Raw genomic sequence first — 18,250 nt, 5'->3', positions numbered from 1 at the left:
CTGATGCAGTGGTTATCTCTTGAAGAACAGGAAATTGATGAACAGACATTTTTTCTCCTCTAGGCTATCACTTAAAAAAAAAATATCTAGCATTTTCAGGAAAATGATGAGCTGTAAGGCTCCCATGAACTTAAATGGTAAAAATAGATGCTCTTTAAATGATGCTTATCTCCATGTTTGATTTCTTAAAGCATGGGTTTTTTAAAAAACAAAAATAAATGTACCGTATTTTTCCGTGTATAAGACTAGGTTTCCCCTCTAAAAATAATGTCAAAAATTAGGGGATGTCTTATACACAGATATATCTCCTCCCGTTTTCTTAAATCTGAGTCCCCAAAAACAGGGGGCGTCTTAAACATGGGGGTGTCTTATAGACGGAAAAATACGGTACTTATTCTATGCTTTCAAGCCAGCCTCATCCCAAGAGTTTGCCATGTGTAGCACCAATCAAAATAATAATAAAAGTTGCTCAAAATTAACCCTTCCCTGGTCATCAATACATAAAATGACCCCAAGAGAATTGTGCCCTTGAACTGGAGGCAACTCAAGATAATATTCATAACAGCTTTGGTCAACCTGAGGTCTGAGAGCTACCTGTGGCCCTAAGCCTGGAGGGAGACAGGAAGAATGGGAGTAGAAAAAGCACAGTGGCGGGAGGAGGACCTGAAATGGATGGAGGGATGAATAAAGGGAAAGGGCCAAGGAGGGAATCCTTCTGCAAGTGCTCTGACGAGGCAAGGAGAGTGTTTATACATAACCCCTTTGGGCTCTGGAATGTTTCCTACACTGGTTTATATTTATCACTTTCTGTTATGTGCTTCAAAACACACTAGTACATTATAGTGAAAACTGATATTAGCTATTGTGAATGATTCATTCTCTCTCTCTCTCTGAACTGAGTCGATGCTGTTGCATTCATTTTCCTGTGTGGTATTTGAAGTAGGAAGTGCCTTCTCTAGGCTTTGGTTTGGGCAGGGGATTGATATAGAACTATAGGTCCTTGTGTGGTCACTTTGCCTGCCCTTTGTCTCAAGTGCCTTGCAATATTGCTTGAGCATGTTTCGTATAGGATTATTTTTTACACTGATAGCATTTCAATGTGGAGGGGTGGGGAGGCTGTCATGTGTCCATATGACATGTGGAATTCATCTGTTTCTCTGGTCATGGATACACACACAGAGAGAGAAAAGTATATGTGTTAGATATAAATGACTTCCCTCATGGGAGTTTGTTATCCCACCCCCGTGCTCCAGTTGTTCGAACTCTTTGTGTGATAAAGTGAATAAATAGTGGTTGCAATTTTGTTTTGCTGTAAGCTAGTTCTGGCTTTTGTGACAGGGTTTTTATTAATATTATATTAGCTTCATTTTATATTATTTGCATTGTTTTAGCTCGTTTATCATACGTTGCCCTGAGAACATGTGTTGTGGGATGACTAACAAATATTAACAATTATTAATATAATTAATTACACATTTCCATCTGCCAAAGTTGGAGCGAAAATGAGTTGTTTTCAAATGCTTCAGATATGATGATATTACAGAGAGGTTGGAGGTAGTGGGAAGTCTTATGTTTCCTTTTTCTGTACTTGCCCCAAATAGAACCATTGCCATCTTCCTTCTGGACATTTGCCCTGAGGGTAAAAGGTGCTTGTTTAAATTCACCCCCATCTGACAATGGTCTTCAATTAGTGGGTCACAAGCCACTACTAGTTCGGAGCCTGATCCAAGGTGTGTTGCAACAGCAGCACTACCAACCATCCAAATACATGAGAACAAATTAAGAAATGTTTCCCCAAATGCATATTTGGATTAATGGTGTGTTTGGGGTCTGGAAAGGCTAAAGACTATGGAACTAGATAATAAGACTGCACTTTATGAGTAGAATTCAATAATATTCAGTAGTTACCTTTGGAATAAATATGTCTAAAGGAGTGCTATGGAATGGAAACCACAATGGGTGACGAGTTTTGTACTGTATTTGTACAAAATAAAAATAAAAAGGGGGGAATGCTGCTGGACTGCAGCTCCCATCATTTTGTGCCATTGTTCATGCTGACTGTGGCCAATGAGAGTTAGAGTCAGGGCCGGCCCATTCATGAAACAAGGTGGGGAGCCTGCCTCAGGCGGCAGGATCCACAGGGTACCAGATATGGTCTCCAAGGCATGCATCGCCCACTGCTGCTGCAGTGGCAAGTACAGCTGTGGCTGGTCTCCCATTATTGTTCCCAAAGCAGGTCTTTACTCCCCCTTTGTTTCTGATGTAGATCCTCACTCACCCCTTCTCCCCTGTTGAGGAGTGCATCATTTTACAGTTTGCCTCAGGTGCCAAAACTGTTGGTTAAAGCAGAGTTCCGTGCCCAGCGGAAGGATGAGGAGTACGTGCTGCATACTCTTGGTTGCTTTATTTACAGTTCAAAGCAGTTATATTACAGAAAGACATCTTGCCTCTGCCGGAGCAGAAAAGCATCCTCTCTCCTCGACAGCTTGGAGAGAAACAACACAGTGAAAAACAGGAAACCAGTGTACGTCACATCCAGTCTCCCTTTCCCGTGAGAAACTCCAACAGTACAGTACAGACTGTGGAATGTAAACACCTGTCTCGTGACAAGCCCTTTCGCTGCACAGTGAAGGAAAACAGAAACCAACATCCTCCCCCTTTCTGTGAACATCACTGGGCAGCGTGTTCGTACAATATCAGTACAAACCCAACTTCTGCACATAGGTACAGTGTTGATCCCTTGATACAATCTTGGATAATACATCAGCAGGAATTTTATTACCTGGCATATAGGACACCGTTACGAGTCCCTTCTGAATACATTCCCTAGCATGCTGCAATTTTAATTGCAAGTGCTTCGTGCTTTGCTTACAACCTTCAGACTTCAGCAAAGCCAAACATGCTTTGTTGTCCTGGTAAACCTGGATTGGACATTTGACAGGAATTTTCATATCTTTGCACAATTGCATCAACCATTCACAATCCTTAAGTGAATAAGACAGTGCATTCAGTTCAGCTTCACAAGTACTTAAGCTAACTGTTGTTTGCTTCTTGCATGACCAATCAAACAGACCCTGATTGTACATGTAGCAAACTCCAGACGTACTTTTCCTGTCTTCAGTGTCACTTCCAAAACTTGCATCTGCAAATATCTCAAGACCACCAGACTTCTGATTGTTAAATCTCAGTCTGTAATGCATAGTGCCTTTCAAATACCGCGCTATGCGTTTCAGAGCTTTCCAATCCTTGACACTAGGATTGTTGACTTGTCTGCTTAGCAAATTACAGCTAACAGCAATGTCTGGTCTTGAACATCTGGCAATGAAGTTTAGCTTGCCTAGCACACTTCTGTACAGTGTAGAGTCAGAAAATGCTTCTCCAGTGTCATCTACCTGATAACCTGTTGTCATCGGTGTGTCTACAGGGTTAGCATCCATCAGGTTTAGTTTGCTTAACACATCAGCAATTTTCCGTGACTGGTGTACTAGAATGTTACCATCTTGATCTCTTTCTATTTCCAGAGATAGGTAGTTGTTTACCTCACCAAGATCTTTCATGTCAAAGTGCTCTTTCAGTTGAGCTAGGGCGTTATTGTACATTGCGACATCTTTCCAAAAGAATAATAAATCATCAACATAAAACAAACAGTACAGTTTCTTTTGCCCCTCCTCTTTGACAAATACACATGGATCAGCTTTCCCTTGCTGAAAACCTAGAGAAAACAATACTTCAGTGAGTTTTGTGTGCCAACACCGTGCACTTTGTTTGAGACCATAAAGGGATTTCTTCAGAGCACAAACAAATCCCTGTTTTACCTGTACGCCATCAGGTGGAAGCATATAAAGTGATTCATCCAGAGATCCGTACAGAAAAGCTGTATTAATATCATGGTGACTAATGTGTAGATTTTCCTCTGCAGCTAGCTTGAGCATAAGCCTAATGCTTTCATACCTCACTGTGGGTGAGTAGGTCTCGTGATAGTCTTCACCTGGTACTTGTGCAAAACCTCTGGCTACCAATCTGGCTTTGTGTCTGACTATCTTGCCATTTTGATCAGTCTTCGTTTTGAAGACCCATTTGCTTCCAAGCAGTTTCATTCCTGGAACTACTGGAACTAGCTCCCATGTTTTGTTCCTTTCCAAGGAATCAAGTTCAGCCTTCATGGCATTTAACCATGGTTCAGCTTCCTTTGAATCCAAACCCTGGATTTCTTGGAAACTTGAAGGTTCAAATACCTTCTTGGAGCTTTTAACAGCTGTTACTGCTATCGTAGCAAATTCATCAGCAAATCTCTTTGGAGGTTTGCCTTTTGTGGCTCTCTGTGACCTACGAATTAGCCTTAAGTCTTCAACACTCTCCTCTTCCTTCTTAGGAGAAAAGCGACCTATTGTGAACAATGGTTCTTCCAATTCTTGATCAGAGCTTTCAGAGGGTCGCATAGAGGCTTTCGCACTCTTGAAATCCTCTGAATCACCCGATTCAGTTTCAGATTCAGACTCAGAACCTTCATCAGTGGGTGTGGGTTGTTGTGGTTGCTTCTGACTATCCTCAGTCTCATCACTGTCATCAGGATAACATTGGAAAATTCCCACATTCTCCCCCCACTTTGCATTGTATTCAACACTTCTCGTGAGCTTAATTGTCTTAGAGTCAGTCATCATTATTCTGTAAGACCCTTTCTGATAACCTAGAAAGATACCATGCAATCCACGCTTGTCTAACTTTGAATTTTGTGGTGAATGAACCCACATGTCAGAACCAAAAATTTTCATGTGTTTGATGTATGGCTTCTTGCCAAACATCTTCTCATAGGGGGTACAACCAATCGCTGAAGATAACCTGCGATTGTAACTGTAAACAAAACACGAGAGAGATTCGGCCCAATAACTCTCTGGAAGATTGGCATCATGCAGCAAGGTTTTTAACCCTTGAAGCAATGTCTGATTTGCCCGTTCCGCAAGTCCATTCTGCCATGGCGAGCGAGGACTAGACAAATCGTGTTGAATTCCTTTCTCAGTCAGAAAAGCTTCAAACTGCTGAGAAGTGAATTCTCCCCCGCGATCACTGAAAAGAGTCTTTATCTTCTTACCATGCACATTTTCCAACCAAGCACAGAATTCCTTGAACCTAGGAAAAGCCTCTGATTTCTGCTTGAGATTGTACACAAAAATATATCTAGAAAATGCGTCAATGAGAACCATGAAGTACCTATTTCCACCCAAAGAGGGCGCTAGTGGTCCAACCAAATCAGCATGAATAATCTGGTATGGTTCCGTAGCTTGCCTACTAGACACCTTACCTTTCGCAGCCATTTTCACCTTGTTTGCTGCGCATGCTTTGCACTTCATGTGGTACCTGCAGGGTCTAATAGTCATACCTTCAACCAAGGCAGGCATTTTAGATACTGCCTCAAAATGCAAATGACCAAATTTTCGATGAAAATCATGAATACATCCTGCATGCAAACTTTTGTTAGAACCTGCAATGCAACAAGTGTCATCCTGCACAACATCATCATAATACAAAACAAACAAACGATCAACATATTCAGCATGCAATTCATAGTCATTTTTCTTTGTGATGATGCACTTCTTGTTCTTGAAGGAAACGTCAATGTTCCGCTCATTCAGTTGTCCAACGCTGAGCAGATTATGTTTGGCGTCTGGCACGTAAAGGACATTCTGTATCGATAAGTCCAAACTGTGAAGAACAACAGTTCCGTAGCCTTTACTGGGAATAGTGTGGTCATCCGCCTGGTGAATCGCACCTTCCTGCGGTGTAAAAGACACAAAAAGTCTCTTATCGTTGCACATGTGGTGGGTCGCCGCCGAATCAACAACGAAGAAAGATCTAGACGTCTTCTGGACCTCTGCAACCTTTGGAGTGAAGCGTGAAACCATAGCCTTGTGCTGCGTTGTCCTAGACACCGGACCTTTGCCTTTGCCTCGGCCTTTTCCACGCGATGAGCTTTCGCTGCGCTGCTCTGTCTTGGCCCTGGGATATCTGCATTCCCTCTTCATATGGCCTAGACGTCCACACGAGTAGCATTTCACTGCCTTCAAAGCTTTGGCGCCATCTGGTGGTTCCACTGCACTATGGGATGACGTCTGTGAAGACTCCCCCTTGCCCATGCAGCTAGCACCCCGGCGATCTGCTTCATTTAACACCACGGCAGTAACAAAGTCCACTGTTAGCTGAGCTGTTGGCTGCACAGCAATCTGGGTTGCAACAGACTCCCAACCTGAACCCAAAGATTGTAGTATCATGAAAGAATACACAGCCTCTGGAAAGTTGAGTCCTCTCTGTTGCAGCTCATGTCTCAGATTTTGCATCTCCATCAGATGTAAACGCACATCTCCACCTTCAGCAAGAGCCATATTATGCAGCTTGTTAAAGTAAAACATAGTAGATCCAGCTTCTGTCCTTAAGTGAGCCTCTCTCAAAGAATCCCAAATTTCTCTGGCTGAGGTCTTATCACGCAATAGACAGAGCTCTTCTGGGGATACTATCAATGTAAGTGTTCCCCGTGCTTTGGAATCCTTAACTTTCCATGCATCTGTAACTGGAGCTGGGGGGGTTTCTGTAATGACCTCAAACAAACCCTCTTTCCGCAGAATTGCCTCTGCATACAAAACCCAGTCGGCATAATTTTTCTTGTTGAGCTTAGGAATCCCACAAGCATCCTGAAGGGCCATCATGACTCTGGCATTAGCCTTCAGCGTCATATATGCTGCTTTAAATCTTGCTGCGTCACTGCTGCACCTGCTTTATTCCAAAAGCGCACTTAAAAGTTACTTTCGATTTCCCCAGCATAGAAACATGAGCCTGGGAGCCATTTTCCTATTCCCGGCAAAACGGCTTTAACAGTTCAAAGTCCAGCCATAAAGCCATTAACTAGAAGCTGGCAGGCTGCCCGGAGCAGTAGCAACATACCTCATCAATCATGTTTATGCGCAGAGCAGATTCCAATCCGATCTGTCCCTCTGCATTCCGATCCTTTGCCGGCACTCCGATTCGACTTCTGGAGCCCATAACCACGTGTTGGTTAAAGCAGAGTTCCGTGCCCAGCGGAAGGATGAGGAGTACGTGCTGCATACTCTTGGTTGCTTTATTTACAGTTCAAAGCAGTTATATTACAGAAAGACATCTTGCCTCTGCCGGAGCAGAAAAGCATCCTCTCTCCTCGACAGCTTGGAGAGAAACAACACAGTGAAAAACAGGAAACCAGTGTACGTCACATCCAGTCTCCCTTTCCCGTGAGAAACTCCAACAGTACAGTACAGACTGTGGAATGTAAACACCTGTCTCGTGACAAGCCCTTTCGCTGCACAGTGAAGGAAAACAGAAACCAACAAAAACATCTTGGGCCAACTCTGGTTAGAGTCCACAACATCTGGAGAGCCATAGGTTCCCTGCCATTGGTCTTGAGTATCTGTTTTCTGCTTTCACAGATTGCATTCAATTCTCTTGAGTGAAGGGTGGTTAAGACTACTGATGTGATGCCTTTAGAAGTAACAAAGCCGCAGTTCTTCAAGAGATACATGCAAGAGCCTCACTTTTGTCCCTTGGGATAAAGGAGATTTCTGACATTCTCTGGAGGCCAAACCTTCTGCCTTCGGTTACCTAAGAAGCCCTGAAAGATTGCCATTATGTATGAAACAGTGAAGGCTGGCAGCCACAGCCAAATAGCCCAAGTGAGGTGGGGGTGGAAATAGAGTCTGAAGCTGAAGACAAGGTTCAACTTGTTTCCAATGTCCTGTTTTCCTTTCCTTTCTCCTTCCTGCATTTCACCACAATTTTATTTTCCACATCAAACATAACTCCCCCATTTCCTCTGAAAGTCCTCACATTTTCTGCTGCAGGTAGTTAATGCAACATGGTAACAGAAAGATATAGGAAAATTTACCCAAATCAGCTGCATCACTACCCATGCAAGAAAACATGACAATTGTGCTACACACCAAAGATCGCACAGTTCACACCAGTTAAATCGCCAGGAAAATTGATAAACAGAAATACAGAAATGAAGTGATTTGGGAGAGATGTCTAGAATCTCTGGAATAACTGAGTAAGTGTATGGTGTCCATTTAGCTAGCGCAGAAGCCCTCATAGTCACAGGCATGGGGTGGGCAATGAGTTTTACCACGGAGCCAACTTCTGGCAACGTTAAGAACTCTTTGAAGGCAGCCGTTCAAAGAAAATGATGGCCACTAGGTGGCAGTAGAAACCTCTTAAATAGGATCGTAATCGTTACCCACAGATGAATCTTCAGTACAAAATCAAGCAAAAGTTACAGTCTGATTCTATGAATCTTTACTTGGGAGTATGCTCCACTGTGTTCAACGGGGCTTACTCACAGGTAAGTGAGCATAGGATAGTGGAATTAAGCTGCAGTTCTATACACACTTATCTGCAAGTCCCATTGAACTCAATGGAGCTCACTTCTGAGCAGTCACATATAGGATTGCAGTTAAGCACAGTCAACTCAACAGAAAATAAGTCCATGGCTTAAATGACCAGTGGGTTAGAGCATGGTGCTGATAACATCAAGGTTGCAGGTTCGATCCCCGTATGGGACACCTGCGTTTTCCTGCATTGCCAGAGGTTGGACTAGATGATCCTCAGGATCCCTTTCAACTCTTCAAATCTATGATTCTGTGATCTCTCACTACTGAAGTCAACTGGTCAAAACTTAGCTTGGCACATCTGTCCAAAATCTTAAAATAACATTATTAAAATAATCATTGAAAACTAATATATATAAATATATATATATATATATATATATATATATATATATATATATAACATGGTAAATTTTCTATACCAATAGAATTCTATAGACACATATAAATTTGATTTTATGGGGTGGTGACAAGGCAAGCAGACAAGGAGAGTTAGCATACTGAGCAATTTTTTTAAAAAATTCCATCCAGAGATAGCATTTGATTTTGCAAAGTTTATGTGATTAGCAGTAGGATTAGTATTTCTGTTATCATTATCATTATTTAAAACACACACCGCAGGAGTGAGTAGTGGGGATGCAACCTAAACCGGAACTGGATAAATATACATTATGGCAGGTGTGAGGCAACTATGGCCCTCCAAATGTTTCTGGACTCCAATTTCCATCAGCCACAGCAAGAAGAGACAGTGGCCAGGAATTATGGGAACTGGAGTTCAGCAACACTTGGAGGCTACCTGTATTAAAGGATGAGTTAAAAGGTGATCATTGGCCAAAGGCACAGAAAGGTCACTAGGTAGAACAGGAAGGATAGATCCATGTTATTATTATTTTTTCTTAAGTTCTTCTTAGATGGTTCAGAAATTATGTCACCAATAAAGATTTTATTTCTCAAGAGGCAATGTGGAAATAGGCCTTTGGCACTGCTCTACCTTTCTAACAAGGTGAAAATTCAACACATCCTGTTCTCAGCAGAGAATGCTTCAGTATAGACCAGGTCTGAGGAACTTGAGGCTCTCTAGATGCTGGTAGGCTACAGCTCCGATCAGCCCTGATCATTGGCCCCGCTGTCCCCCCACCGTTGGCATAAACACCATTCCGTAGGATAGAACAGCTGTGGTGTGATCCAAAAGAGTCTGCCCATTTCAGAAACTTCCTTACAAAGAAATTCAAAGGGAGTAATTCACAGGTTACGCCTGCAAGTTGCAAAAGAAATGATGAAAGATTTAGGCCGTGCTCACATTATCCGTTTAAAAACACAGCTAGGCTGTTCTTGTTCTCAATTTGACCTGAAGCTGGGATTTTTTGGGGGGGGGGGGTTGCATAAAAAATGCAGAATTTCCTAAGAAATGATGGGATAGATAGGGATTGTGGCTAATGTCATGTGTACGCCACTTCCCAAACCACTCATGGACAGTTATTGAAGATGAATGGTGGAAGATTCCGGAGAGACAAAAGAAAGCACTACTTTGCATAGCACCATGATGGAATTCTCTCCCACAAGAGGCAGTGACGACCACCTAATAGCAATAGCAATAGCAATAGCAATAGCAATAGCAATAGCAATAGCAATAGCAATAGCAATAACAATTTATTTATACCCCACCCATCTGGCTGGGTTTCCCCAACCACTCTGAGCAGCTCCCAACAGAATTAATGATAATAATAATAATAATAATAATAATAAGCGAAGAAACATCAGACATTAAAAACTTGGATTGTCCTTAAAGAGGATTGGACAAATTCATGGAGGTCAAAGGCTGTCATGATGGCTATCTTTACTTCCACAATTGGAGATTGCACACTTCTGATGGAAGCCCTGCTCATGGGCTTGCCATAGGCATATGGTTAGAGACTGTGCGAAAAGGATGCTGAGCTAGAAGGACCGCTGGCCTGATCCAGCATGGCTCTTCCTATGTAATTATTTTTGTGGGAAATACCGAGAAAAAAAATGTATTTCAGATAATTTCCCCTTTTCATTTAGAAAGGGCAGCTATGGTGTCAGCTCCAAAGAAGGAAGAGTGGTGACTTTTGCAAACGCACCCTATTTTCCTCTGACCTGTTCCTGGCTTTGTAGCTAATGAGTCATACGAAGAATACTGATGGAACCTTGCCTCAGTGGAGTCAATGGAAATGTTGCCATTGACATCAATGCAGCTTATTTCCAAAGTCACGTATAAATTGGCTATAAATTCACATTTTTAAAATGTCTGTATCACGTTATCCTAAAGATCAAATAAAGCAAAAATGATAAAGCCATGGTCGAATTAAAGGTAATCCCTAATCTTTCAAAATTCTCTCTCAAAATGGAATCAAGGAGAACCGGGTTGGAACAGCTGGTTTGTGGCACTAGTTGAAGAATTGCCAGTGTTTTACACTCAGCTCTGGGTTTGTGACACACACACGAAGGATTCCCATTACAGCTTTTCTATATACAGTGGTACCTCGCAAGACGAATGCCTCACAAGATGAAAAACTCGCAAGACGAAAGAGTTTTTCGTTTTCTGAGTTGCTTCGCAAGACGAATTTCCCTATGGGCTTGCTTCGCAAGACGAAAATGTCTTGCGCCTTTTTTTTTAAACCGTCAATGCATTCCTATGGGAAACCGTCAATGCACAGTGGTGCTTCGCAAGACGAAAAAATTCACAAGACGAAAAAAATCGCAGAACGAATTAATTTCGTCTTGCGAGGCACCACTGTAAACAGAAATGATGACACTTAATTCCAGTAGAAATTGGGGTGATGACACAACTTGAAACTGGAAAAGGATCCAAGAGGTTTGGATTAAAAATGAGATAATATAATATTTAGTAGCTTCACCCCTGAATAGCAAAAGGAACTCAAAGTAAGACATATTGACATGCCATGAAGTAGCCAAAGTGAAATCAATGAGGCTACTCAAGGATATGTTTGTGGTCCTTGTGCTGTTCCATGTTCAGTTTGAGCAATTTTTGTATCAGTGTGCTTTCTTACAAATATGCAAAGTATTTCAATAGTACATTTTCTGCTTATACCAAAGGCATGACTGATCCTAGTCATTCACTTTTGCCACTGTGGAATAAACCATAGCTAAAATGGAGCTATATGAGCGACATATGCTTGACTCTATGCCAGAGATATTCTGCCCTGTCCTTGAAAAGCGGGTGAAGTCAGAACCTAGCCTAGGGGAGCAGACAATATCAATTCTGCAAACCAGCGCCAAACGGAAGTTCTCATCTAGCATCAGAGCTTGGACCGAGATAAGCTTAGCACAGCCATCCACAAACTGATGCGCCTCAGATGTTTTAGACTTTGTCAATGGCACGCTGGCTAGGGTGGTGGCAGGTATAGTCTGAAATATTTTTGCATGCTATTTCCCCTAATATATGCATTTTAATGCACAATTCACCCCAGTATAAGTATTTTTGTACACACCATGTTACTGTAGAACTGCATTGCAAAATTCAGTGAACTGAAAATTTCAAATGGTGGCTATGTTTCAGTTTGAGTACTGTTTTGGAAGGTACAAATTAGGTAAGTAAGCCTGTAAATGTGAACTGAATCAATTTTATCCACTACCCCTATTAAAGACAGTACCCTTAAGCTATTATCTCACCCCAACTTTGCTAGCAGTAGATGTAGCCTCACCCCATAAGCACAAAGAAATAGCATGTCATCCCATCCCAGTATTAGGAAAGGGGGGGGGGGGGACACAGAAGCAAGAATCAATATTGTGTCTGTCCAGACACCACATATGCTACCAGTCTTGTTCAAGTGAAGTCTTATTAGTTTAGAATGAAACCATTTCAAGTGCCTTTTTCTTCTTTGGATCAATGCTTGCATCTTACAGAATTCTAAACAACGTACAAAGTGCATCAGAATGTGGTAAGCTGTCATAATGGCTTATCTCTAGGATCAGAAAGATGCCTTTGAACAGCAGCAGGAGAAGGCTGTTGTCCATGCCTCCAAATTGTAGGCCTCTGTGATCTGTCCAAACATCTGGCTGGCTACTGTGGACATGAGATGTTGGGCTAGATGAAACTTTGCTCCAATCTAGCTGGACTTTTCTTCTGGTGCTCTTATGTCCCAAGAGTATCATGACCCATAAAATTCATATGAGGAATCCAACCTCATTAAACCATATGTCTTCTGACTCTGAATGTACACGTTCAAGCACAAACAATGTCCCTGACAGCACTATAGCTACTGTAAAGGTCAAAAAAGCAAATCTTTTCTCTGGGAATAAAAGACCATGTTGTTGACGTTCATCAACTGTGGACTCAAAACTACGTAAATACTTTTCATTCTAGAATTTGACAGGCCATAATTGGCAGCTTTGGATACTGATGTCTTGAAGAGATACCCCACCCCCGGCACTCCTGGACTCTTACTTCTGGTACAGGAAAACAGGAAACATTTGTACTTCTGAAAGTTACAAGATGTTAATATTGGAAGAGAAACTGTTTAAAATGCTTGTTCTCAAAATAGTCTCCACACTAGAGTGTGAGCTGATGTTTTAGAGACGAGTGAGAGTTATAGTTGGCAAGGATCTCATATCCTTTCATACGCTGGATGTATAAAGCTTTGGCATCCCTCTGACAAATAGTTAGTATCGCACTCTGTGTCTACAGAGGAAACACATCATCAGGCAGTGACGTATCTCTATATAAGCACACTCAGACTAAGGCCATCACTCACCTCCCTAAACCCCCAGCAACATAAGACAACAATTTATATTACAGTGAGAATCTGTAATGGACATTGCTTGAGCAGATCTGTTTGATGAGCTGCCTTTGAACAACAGAAACAGATGGAGTGATTCAAACTGTATGACTTGTTTTGCGCATTTCGTTCATATGTAAAATATTCGCTCCACGTCACTTTGGAATTTCCTTGCAGTGAGCACCTAGGTATGCCTGTGGATTCACTTCACATACACTCCACAAATAAAACCAACGTTTTTGTCATTTTAAAAATACTATCTCGTTTTCTTTTTCAAAGATAGGCTGGTGAACATTGTCATTATTTGCCAAGACGATTTTGTCATGAAAAGTGATCCAGCTCTCCAATGCTAGAAGAAGGCCAATTCAATCCATTTCAGCTGCTACTAAGCAAGTACCATTGTTTATTCCACTCACTGGTTAGATGTGCCTTTAACTTGTTTCTTAGTTAAGCTGGAAGAATTTAAGAAGCTGCTTCACAGAATAGAACAATCACAGTGCGGGGACTGCCTTAAACTGCATTCTGTGGCAACTCTCTTTCTGGGCAATAAGCCACTCATCTGCAACAGTTCATGGACTGGGTGATTTGAATGACTGTGAAGAATGTTGTCCAATCCATGTGCGATAATAGATTGCATGTGGAGACAGCTGTCATCAGTACAATTCAGAGTGACCTCCATTGCACAGCAAAACAAAAGCAAAAAACTACCATGTCTTGAGGATTTTGGCCTTGCTGTCTATTATTATTATTAAAATTAAAATTAAAAACATTGTTATTTATTCATTATTTATTAAAATACACAGGGTGGTAAAAGGTAAAGTTTGTAAAGGACCTCTGGACAGTTAAGTTCAGTCAAAGGCGACTATGGGGTGTGGCGCTCAACTCACTTTTCAGGCTGAGGTAGCTGGCATTTGTCCACAGACAGCTTTCCAGGTCATGTGGCCAGCATGACAAAACCACTTCTGGTACAACAGGACACCGTGACGAGTGCCAGAGTGCACGCAAACACCATTTACCTTCCCGCCACAGTGGTACCTATCTATATACTTGCACTGGGGTGCTTTCAAACTGCTAGAAACTGGGACAGAGCAACAGGAGCTCACCCCATCACATGGATTTGAACAGCCAACCTTCCGATCGGCAAGCCCAAGAGGCTCAGTGGTTTAGACCACAGTGGTAGACATCTAATACACACTCCACTTAAACCCGTTGAAATCTATGGAGTTACAAAAGTGTACTGATTTCAACAAGAGCTTAACTAATGGAACATACATTCCACCTTTCTGTTAAAAATCCACCTAAGGTGGCTAGCAAAATGAGTTCTCCAAATGCCCACAATCCTAGAACAGTTTCATAAGTAAGACAACAAAAGAAAAGCAGCAGTTAATGACAAGGGAGTAAATAGAATCAGGCCATCAGGCAGAGCTGTGCTGAAACAAGAAGGGGGGGAAAGCCTAAATTGCTTGATCCTAACTTTACTTCTGTGAATATGAACAGAGTTCATGGTTTATGGTTTAGAATTTTCACATATCTCCCTTCTGTCTTCAGCTTCTGCACCTCCTGAAAATTTGCTCTTTGATAATAGGAGGGTGGGGCTTGGGAACTTGTTGGGAACTGGTGGGAGGGGCTGAAGAGAGACGACCTCCTTACATGATCAGAGAAGTAACTTAAGATGGAAAGCCAGCAAGGAGGGGGTTAAATGGACCTCCAAGGACAAGAAGTTCCAAAACCTGGATGGCGTGGTTGATAAATCCCTTTCCTATGTTTCTTCCTACCAAACCTCAGAAAGAGGCCTCTTCAAATAATCTCAGCATAAGGAAGGAAACAGGCCTTTATTTATCCTTCCTGATCCCAAGACTTTGTAAAACCTTACAGGTGATAACCCGCATTTAGAATTGTATCCAGAAATGGATTGGCAGCCATTGTAAGTGAAGTAAAAGAGAAGTTGTGTGCTCCCTCACAAAAAACCTGGCCATATTGCAAACTGTACTAGCTGGGGTTTAGAGTAGCTAAATTACTTTTCAAAGGCAGCAGCATGGAGAGATCCTACTGATTAAACTAAGGCATGGAATCCTTTCCAATGTCCAGGAAAAGCTCTATTACTGCTCCATTCTGCCAATGGTATATGCTGTCACTCTGGTAACCGACTACAGAAAAGAGACTACAGAATGCCAAGCAACCCTAGAGATGGGTCACTGTAGGGTCACAATGCTTCTTCTTCCACTAAACAAAGGGACTGCCCTTTGCAATATATCTTTGGAACTGATCTGGGAAAAGGCAATCTGCTGATTTTTTAAGGGGCCTTACACTAATTAGTCAACAGTTATCTTTTTTTAATCTACATTTACTTTAATTGGGCAATAAAATGTATTCTGGTCATCCTAGAATTCGTGGGCACCCCCATAGGTCAACCAGGTCCTGCTCACAATGCAATTCTGTACAAATCTCATCAGAGGTGAAGTTCTGTTGGGTTGAATGGGCTATGCAACCGAAAATCTGGAATTTATACAATTATTGGCATTTTGGAGAGGAGCAAAAAAAGAAAAAGAAGAAACAATCCCTGCAAATGTTCGAGGTAGGGAGACTAGCATTAAAAAAAATAAAAAACTCCTCGTTCTAATGAAAACCACATTTTAAAACCCAGGATGGAATTCCTGGAGTCTAATGCTCAAGGCAGCCTGATCTGGATGAGCCTGATTCGTAGTTGCACCACTGTACTTGCTTTGAAGATCGTGCACACCCCTGTGATACCAATAAAATAATGTGGTACTGCCAAAATAATGGCCAGATCCTGGAAAGATATTTAGACTGTACAGATGGGAAGGAGTTTATACTAGCTAAACCAGTTAAAAACCTCTCTCTCTCTCTCTCTCTCTCTCTCTCTCTCTCTCTCTCTCTCTCTCTTGAAAGAAAAATCAGTGCAGCATATATTCTAGCAGGGAAACTAGCCATAATCTGTTTTAAAACAAATAGATTGTGTACAGCTGTCCTGTGTGCAAGGGGAAAATGATGATTTAATGTTGATTAAGAGAGAAGGCCTTTGAAGTGAGCGGAGCAGGAGCCCACAGAATGTCTTTCGTGATCATTATCAGTCTTTCACCGAAGGCAGACTTGGTGCCAAAAGCTCTTTCTCTAAACTGGTTAAGGTGGATTCGGGAGCGAAGGCTTTGTGTGTTTTAAAAGAGCTTCTCGTTCACAGGCCTCTGATGTCTTATTCTTTTAGTAGCTCTAATGTCTGAGAATAAACAGATGCAGCTTTTTCACTGGTTAACTCCAAAAAAGGGGCAAGGTCCACACAGTTTCGCCTGCATCTTGGCGTTCGTCAGGCTAGCGACTGAGCATGCATCCTGCAATAAAATCAAATCAAAGATGATTTTTTCCCTCCTCTCTCTCTCTCTCTCTCTTTCCCCCTATGAGCAGATGTTTTGGTAACAGGAAAAGGACTGAGTTTTCTTTCTTTTCTTTTCTTTTTTAAAAGGTCCTTATGCGAATCATTAAATTACATGATGAATATGGGATGATGACGATATGCTTGTAATAGTATTGGTAGACAATGAATGCACGCAAGTGGGTCTAAGGAACCCTTTCATATCTGTAGATAAGGGTAGTACACAGAGATAATTGTTGGCAGCAAATTGCAGATTTTACACACATATACAGAATATATATGAAGAAGTAGAAAGAGCCTGAAACCCCTATTATGCATATTGCCAATTGTTATAGGCTATTGTCATCTGTCAATAATTTGGTGATAAATACACAAATGCTAGTGAGTAGAGGAAAAAATGCACATAATATTCTTTCTAGTTAAGAGAGTTTGGCTGTGATTTTTTTCAGCCCTGGAGCTATTTCAGGGTAAATGATTTGACAGTACAAGACAGAAAAGAGACTCAGGAAAGGAAAAGCAGTGAAGGAAAGGAATTGGATAAATTCGCTTGCTGATAACTTAACTAATAGTGCCGGATGATTAAAACATAATGTGAGGCAATCTGGTGTGTTTGTATCTGAGGTGAGATTTTATCCAGGGGATTCTTGGAATTTTGGTCACGTTTTTAGCCATGACATGATGTAACTTTTATTTATTATCTATTTATTCCTCCAAGGAGCTCAAAGTGGTGTGGTTGGTTACCCTCACAAGAACCCTTGGAGGTAAGCTAGGCTGGGAAACTGGCTGAACTCAGCAGTGGTTAGAGCAGCCTTTCTCAGCTCTGCTTCCCTAGATGTTGTTGGGCTATAACTCCCATCATCCCTGACCAATGGGATGATGGGAATTGCAGTTCAAGACCATCTGCATTGAGAAAGGCTGAGTTTACCCTTGAACCTAGGACCCTAGCTTCAAATCTCCACTCAGCCATGAAGCTGGGTGCACCATCTTGAGCTACTTGGAGGAAAAGTGATAAATTAAATAAAAATATGAGTGTTTATTTCCATTTTGAACTGCATATTCACTGTCATTCCCCAATTCCTACCTTCTATAATTTTGAATTTACTGCTGAATTGGATATCTTTTTTCTTTTCTTTTTTAGTTTTCTCCTTTTTTTAATAAGCAAGCCCAGCAACACAAGCATCAAGCAAAAAATTGTCATTTAACATTTAGTTATGTCAATACTTAAAAGAAAGTGACACACTGCTGCACAAGTATTAAATAACTGACTCAATGAATTTTAAAGTGTCGCTAATATGTAGACATTCCTTTATACCGCTTTCATTTCTGTGGTTCAGAATCATATACAGTCCAATTAGAAACCACACTTGTACAGGACCAGTAAGAAAAGCCATGTAAAACAACCCAACTTGTACAAAGAGAGAATTTTGCTGTGAAATTAAAGGTAAAGGTAAAGGTACCGCTGCCCGTACGGGCCAGTCTTGACAGACTCTAGGGTTGTGCGCTCATCTCACTCTAGAGGCTGGGAGCCAGCGCTGTCCGCAGACACTTCCAGGTCATGTGGCCAGCGTGACGAAGCTGCTCTGGCGAGCCAGCGCAGCACACGGAAACGCCATTTACCTTCCCGCTAGTAAGCGGTCCCTATTTATCTACTTGCACCCGGGGTGCTTTCGAACTGCTAGGTTGGTAGGCGCTGGGAC

General features: G+C 41.7%; 1 long non-coding RNA gene across 1 annotated transcript in view; it reads right to left on the bottom strand.

Annotated features, from left to right (window-relative positions):
- The window catches only part of LOC310685426, a 621,470-nt gene that overhangs the window by 505,889 nt on the left and 97,331 nt on the right, over nt 1-18,250 (bottom strand). The window lies entirely within an intron of this gene.

Source organism: Podarcis tiliguerta (genome assembly GCF_965153285.1).
Source record: "Podarcis tiliguerta genome assembly, chromosome: 9".
NCBI lineage: Eukaryota > Metazoa > Chordata > Lepidosauria > Squamata > Lacertidae > Podarcis > Podarcis tiliguerta.
This window is presented reverse-complemented; position numbering and strand designations above follow the sequence as displayed.